Source organism: Mandrillus leucophaeus, unplaced genomic scaffold (assembly GCF_000951045.1).
Source record: "Mandrillus leucophaeus isolate KB7577 unplaced genomic scaffold, Mleu.le_1.0 Scaffold1394, whole genome shotgun sequence".
Taxonomy (NCBI): domain Eukaryota; kingdom Metazoa; phylum Chordata; class Mammalia; order Primates; family Cercopithecidae; genus Mandrillus; species Mandrillus leucophaeus.
The window spans coordinates 25,173-30,110 of NW_012101359.1; the positions used below are offsets into that span (position 1 = coordinate 25,173).

At 48.8% G+C, this 4,938-nt stretch overlaps 1 protein-coding gene across 1 annotated transcript in view; it reads right to left on the bottom strand.

The window, feature by feature from the left end:
- BSPRY (B-box and SPRY domain containing) overlaps positions 1 to 243 on the bottom strand; it is a 21,799-nt gene extending 21,556 nt beyond the window's left edge. Inside the window, exon 1 of the mRNA XM_011973687.1 lies at positions 151 to 243. The gene's annotated coding sequence lies outside the window, so the exon portion shown is untranslated. The remainder of the gene's footprint in view (positions 1 to 150) is intronic.
- Positions 244 to 4,938: the final 4,695 nt, after the last annotated feature.

Below are 4,938 nucleotides of genomic sequence, written 5' to 3' on the forward strand. Positions count from 1 at the left end.
CCACCCTGCCCAGATGGCAAAACTGAGTCTCTGAGGGATTGGAAGCTTTGCTAGTAGCACAATGAGTCTGTGAGGTTGGTAAGGGACCCTAGACTTGCCCAAGTCCGTAAGTCTAAGGGGGCCGAGTAGAGAGGAAAGAAGAGGAATTACCACTGCTCTTTGGTTCTTCCCTGGCAGGACGTCCGCCACATACTTGGTGATGGCAGCACTTTGTAACTGCAGCCTCTCACACTGGTCCACAATCTTGTTCTGCAACACAAACAACGCTCATGGCATCTTGGTCCATGTACCTGAGCCATTCACTCCATCCCAGTGATTTTCTCCTGTTACCACACCTCAGCCACCCACTCCCATGGTCATAGCCCAGATCTCATGATTATCAAAAACTGCACCACCTCCTAAATCTCCACTTCAAGGATCCACACTCTCCCCACCGTGCCCTATCCTTCTCAATCCCTAATTCTAGGATCCCTATTCCAGCAACAGCTCAGTTGAGGCCACCAACACATTAGTAGGAACACCTTTCACTGTCCATCATCCCCTTCTGTGACCTGACCTCCGTCTTTATCCCAGAACCCCAGCCTATCATTATAATAACTTTAAAACAAATTTTTCCTTTATGAACATTCTCAGGCTATATTATTTAGAAACATTTAAGATTAGAATCATTTTATGTTGCTGGTGAACTGCACATTTTCTAAGTGACTTTATCTTTAGTAGTACGTTTGCCTTAAAGTCCATTTTGTCTTGTGTTTATTTTTATTTAATTTTATGTACGTATGTATGTATGTATGTATTTACTTATTTTTTGAGACAGAGTCTCACTTGGTTGCCCAAGCTGGAGTGCAGTGGCGCAATCTCGGCTCGCTGCAACTTCCACCTCCCAGGTTCAAGCGATTCTCCTGCCTCAGCCTCCCAAGTAGCTGGGATTACAGGTGTGTGTCACCACGCCCAGCTACTTTTTGTATTTTTAGTAGAGACAGGGTTTCGCCATGTTGGCCAGGCTGGTCTCGAACTCCAGACCTCAGGTGATCTGCCCGCCTTGGCCTCCCAAAGTGCTGGGATTACAGGTGTGAGCCACCGCACCCAGCCATTTGTTTCTTGTTAAATTTATTTACGTATTGATTTTGAGATACAGTCTTGCTTGTCGCCTAGGCTGAATGCAGTGGCATGATCAAGGCTCACTGCAGCCTTGACCTTCCAGGCCCAAGTGATCCTCCCATGTCCTTCCTGAGTAGCTAGAACTACAGGCACGTGCCACCACACCTGGCTAATTTTTGCATTTTTTGTAGAGATGGACTTTTGCTATGTTGCCTAGGTTGGTCTCCAACTCCTGGGCTCAAGCAATCTTCCCACCTCAGCCCCCCAAAGTGCTGGGATGTTACAGGCATAAGTCACCATGCTCAGCCCATTATAATCACTTTCTGGTGCACACACTCTTGGTCCTCTGTCATACAGACAGGTCCCTGACTGTCCGTATCTTCTGTTCTGTCCAGAACTGCTCTCCCCCAAGTTATCCCCATTCATTAAGCAGCACCATCAATCATTCACCTGTTATCCAGACCTAAAACCCAGGAGTTTGTCTCCAACCCCACATCAATTCCATTAGTGAGTCCTATCAACCCCATCTCCAAAGTCTCTCTCTCTCCTCTGGTCACCTCTACTCCAGTTATTCTATCCAGATTGCCATGATCTCTCACAGGAACCACTGTTAGGACCTCCTAACTGGGTACTCTTCACCCCCAACCCCCCAGCTAGCCAGAGCCACCTTTTGTAAGGAAATCAGACCAGGTCATGCCCCTATGCAAAACCCTCCAATGGCTTTCAGTACACTCACAATGACATCAGGCTTCTTAGCTTAGCCAACCTAGCCCTACCTGATGTGACTCAGCTTATTTCTCCAACATCACCTTCTACCTCTCTCCACGCTGGCCTTCCTTTTTTTCGCCCAGTCTAGAGTGTACTGGCACGATCTCAGCTCACTGCAAGCTCCGCCTCCCGGGTTCACGCCATTCTCTTGCCTAGCCTCCCGAGTAGCTGGTACTACAGGCACCTGCCACCATGCCGGGCTAATTTTTTGTATTTTTAGTAGAGACGGGGTTTCACCATGTTGGCCAGGATGGTCTCGATCTCCTGACCTCGTGATCCGCCTGCCTCGGCCTCCTAAAGTGCTGGGATTACAGGCATGAGCCACTGCGCCTGGCCACTGGCCTTCTTTCTGTTCCTTAAATGCACCAAACTTGACCTGACCTCAGTGCCTTTGCACCAGTTGTACCGTTTCCACCAGTCTGTGTGTGTGTGTGTGTATGTCTCACTTCCCAACTCCATTCAGATGTCACCTTTTCAGATAGGTCTTCACTGACCATCTCCTTCCTCACCCAATCTCTTACTTTGCTTTATTTTTCTCCCTTGCACTTATAACTCTCTGAATATATATTATGTGTTTGTTTACCTTTTGGGGTATCTGTCTCTCCCACCACTGAAACAGAAGCACCATAAGTCTGACTTCTCTATGTCCTAGTACCACAAAGAGAGTTTCTGAACATAGAAGGCCCTGAATAAATGTTTGTTGAATGAATAAATGAACACCCACTGCCTTGACCACAAGAGGTTCAGCAGTTCAAGGCTCTCAAAGCTATCAGCAGCATCCATGAGCTCAGGGGAGTTTTAGAAATGGGAAAGCTGGCCAGGCACGGTGGCTCACACCTGTAATCCCAACACTGCGGGAGGCTGAGGTGGGCAGATCACCTGAGATCAGGAGTTCGAGACCAGCCTAGCCAACATGGTAAAACCCCATCTCTACCAAAAAATACAAAAATTAGGTGGGCGTAGTGGCATGCGCCTGTAGTCCCAGTTACTCGGGAGGCTGAGGTGGGAAGAATCTTTTGAATCTAGGAAGCAGAGGTAGCAGTGAGCTGAAAGAGCGCCACTGCACTCCACACTCACGCCTGTGCGACAGAGTGAGACTGTCTCAAAAAAAAAAAAAAAAAAAGGAAAGAAAAAGAAATGGGAAAGCTGAGGCCCAAAGAGAAGTGACTTGTGACTTCCCTGAGAAAGTATGGGCCAGGGCCCTGCTTTTGCTCTCCTTTTCTCCAGGTGATACCCAGAGCCTGTCCAAGCAACAGTCCCTCCACTGTTTCCCCTAATAGTTCTGCCTCAGTTTCATCTGCCAAAAGTCAACTTAGCTACCTCTTCCAGGAAGCCCTTGTAAATCTTTCCACTCAGAAGTAGAAATTAGTCTTACATTTCACAGGTCCAAATACAAAGTTACAGAACTGAGTTGACTAGGAGGAAGCTGTGATCACCATGCACCATGGATTGAGAGCACTGAGAAGGCTTCTGAAAAACCACAGGGCAGGAATCCAGAGGTAGGAGAGCAGTAGAACTGGTGCTGGTTTTGGTAACAATCTTGCCCTAGGGTGAGATTTATTTGCTGACTGGATGGATAGAGGAAGGAATGTGCAAAATACAGAAATCTACTCTAATACAGAGGAAGAGAGGGTAAGACCCACCTCCCTTCAGGCAAAGAAGATAAATATGCATAAGGCCTCAGAGGGGTTCAAAGAAGGCTCCCTGGGGTAGAGTACAACCGAAACTAGCACCAGGCCTGCCACCTGCCCCAGGCTTCACTCTTTCCACCACTCAAATCCAGTCCTGATAGCTACTTTTAAGGTTTCCATGACATTCTCACCCCCATTAGCATCACTTCCTCCCTCCAACCGCCGAAGCAAAGCAGCAGTTTCCTCTTGCCTAGTCAGTGACTCCCTGGGTCCCACCCCTGAACATTAGGAAGCTTGGAGGAGTTACTGCCTTGTTCTGGGCCTCAGGTGCCTCATCTGTAAAATGTAAGTAGGACCCCTTCAAAGGCGTGGTCAAGACAGAATGAGATGACAGACATTTAAGTACTTTGGAGTTTGCAGTTTTTGTCTGTTATGCAAGTTGATTACACCGCATTATCCAGGTTTATCTTCGTCATCATTATTGTTAATAGAGGTAACAGGTAGGACCAACCAGGAACTTTTGGGGGTTGCTGAAAAACTGAACCCCTCCCAAGCCCAGCACCCTATATAAGATGTGTTTATTACAGGTCACTCTGAGTAGGTGAAGTCCCCAGCGAGAGCCCTCAGGCTTCACAGCAGGGCTGAACTCCAGAGTGGGGTTGGGAGAAACAAGCTGTTTAATCAAATTGCAAGGAAATCCCCAGGGGCCACAGAGACGCCCCAAGGTGACTCCGACTCTTCCAGTCTCAGCAGCTCAGGAGAATGGCGATGACAAGGATCATCCTGGAGCCGAGGGGGAAGTGGAGGTGGGGAGAAAGCCTGGGTGAAGGGGAGTCTCCTGATATTCTCCCTATTCCCTGCGTTTATCCAGCTGAAACCCTTAAACCAGCTTGAAGTACACTCAAGGCCAATCCTGAAAGGGAAAAAGATCACCGCACCAGACGCCAGAAGGCAGCAGGAGCAGGGGAAAGAGGAGAAAGGAGGAGGAGGGCTTTGAGTCCAGGGGTTAAGGGATAAGGACGCGCTGGATTTTATCAGTGTCAGTTTCCACAGGGGCAGGAGCTGGGGCACACCTTGCGCTGAGAACTGGAGCAGCTGAGACTTTCATTGTCCTATGCCAGCCCCAGCTCCCACAACAGAGCAATGGAAGGGGCCTGGGGAGCCTGGATCCCCTTATCGCTAAGCATTTTACCCACTATCTTATTTATACCTCACAACTCTAATAAATACGCGCTAGTACTATTGTTGTTGTCCCCAAACTACAGATGAAGACACTGAGGCTCAGTTACGTGACTCACAGGGAGTGGATTCGAACTCACGCCAGCCTGACTTCAGAGGCCACACCCTTAACCGCCTAGTCCTACAGCCAAAGCCACAGAGGAGCCTGGGCTCCGGGGCCGGCTGTCGTGTCCGCCAAGCCCCAGGCTCCCCAGTCCCT